We start from the raw sequence: 1633 nt of genomic DNA, 5'->3' as shown, positions 1-1633 counted from the left end.
CAACCTCTGCTACGGCGGCCGGGGTTGACCTGCTGTCCCTGCCGGACTTGGAAAATTTCTCTCCCCGCCTCGGACCGGGGTTGACCTGCTGTCCCTACCGGACTTAGAACATTTTTCTCTCCCCGCCCCGGCCCGGGGGTTAACCTCGGGGCGCACAGCTTCCCGGGTCTGACGTGCACGTCCTGTCACCTCCCGGGCCCGGCGTCCTCGTCCTCCCTTCCCCTTGGGCCGGCTCGGAGGAAGTTTTCCCTCGGCCCGGCCTCCGGGTTAATTGTTTGGGCCCGGCTGACTGAGGCCAGGCTGCTGACGCTAAAGCCCGGGGAGGCGGGGGCCTACGGCCATACCGGACCGAATGCCCCCGATCTCGTCCGATCTCGGAAGGTAAACCGTCCCGGGCCTGGCTAGTACCTGGATGGGTGACCGCCTGGGAATCCCAGGTGCCGTAGGCAGCTTTTGGCCCCAGCGGGGGTAGAGCGGGGCGTGTGTCTGCCGTGCGGGAGCAGGGAAGCCGTGAGGCCAAGGCGGCGCGACGGTCCTGGGGGGCGCTGAGGCCTTTCCCTCTGCCTGCCTGCGTGTCGGGGGCGGGGGGGCGGGCGAGGAAGCTAAGGCCCTCACCCGGTGCGGTGCGATGGCTTGGGTCGGGTCGGGGAGAGGGAAGAAAGCGTGTGTGGAGCGTTGGTGGGGCAGGTGTGTGTGTGGGAGTGCTGGGTTGGGCAGGCCGTTGAGGCGGTGGCGGTGGTGGTGTTTTTGGTGGGAGTGAGTTGGGGTCAGGTGGGTGTGGGGTCCCCCCCGGGGGGTGGATGGTCTGAGGGTTAAGGCTTGGAACGTGCGTCTTGGGGGACCGTGGGTGGAGGTTGTTGAGAGCGGGGAAGGCCCTGGGTCCCGGTTGTGGACTATTAAGCCCGGTGGAGGGGGACCGTGGGTGGAGGTTGTTGAGAGCGGGGAAGGCCCTGGGTCTCGGTTGTGGACTATTAAGCCCGGTGGAGGGGGACCGTGGGTGGAGGTTGTTGAGAGCGGGGAAGGCCCTGGGTCCCGGTTGTGGACTATTAAGCCCGGTGGAGGGGGACCGTGGGTGGAGGTTGTTGAGAGCGGGGAAGGCCCTGGGTCCCGGTTGTGGACTATTAAGCCCGGTGGAGGGGGACCGTGGGTGGAGGTTGTTGAGAGCGGGGAAGGCCCTGGGTCTCGGTTGTGGACTATTAAGCCCGGTGGAGGTGTTGCGTACGGTGGATGTAAGGGGGAGGGCGTATGAAGTGACCGAGGAGTGGGCAAGGAAACGGGGGGAAAAATTTGGAGGCGAAGGCGGCCGAAAAAGGGTGCGGTTGACCTGGTGCCCGGGGAGCGAATGGGCCACCAGGTCAACCCCCGCTGAAAGCAGCGGAGGTTGACCTGGTGCCCGGGGAGCGAATCGGCCACCAGGTCAACCCCCGCTGAAAGCAGCGGAGGTTGACCTGGTGCCCGGGGAGGGAATCGGCCACCAGGTCAACCCCCGCTGAAAGCACGGGAGGTTGACCTGGTGCCCGGGGAGGGAATCGGCCACCAGGTCAACCCCCGCTGAAAGCAGCGGAGGTTGACCTGGTGCCCGGGGAGGGAATCGGCCACCAGGTCAACCCCCGCTGAAAGCAGCGGAGGTTGA

General features: G+C 66.4%; 1 non-coding gene across 1 annotated transcript; it reads left to right on the top strand.

The window, feature by feature from the left end:
- Positions 1–330: 330 nt before the first annotated feature.
- LOC142006035 (5S ribosomal RNA) lies at positions 331–449 on the top strand. The gene has a single exon (XR_012643183.1). It is a non-coding gene; the product is annotated as a 5S ribosomal RNA (ribosomal RNA).
- Positions 450–1633: the final 1184 nt, after the last annotated feature.

This window comes from Carettochelys insculpta, unplaced genomic scaffold (assembly GCF_033958435.1).
Source record: "Carettochelys insculpta isolate YL-2023 unplaced genomic scaffold, ASM3395843v1 scaffold_0038, whole genome shotgun sequence".
Classification (NCBI taxonomy): Eukaryota; Metazoa; Chordata; order Testudines; family Carettochelyidae; genus Carettochelys; species Carettochelys insculpta.
Note: the sequence above shows the minus strand (reverse complement) of the source record. Positions and strands in the feature narration are given on the sequence as shown.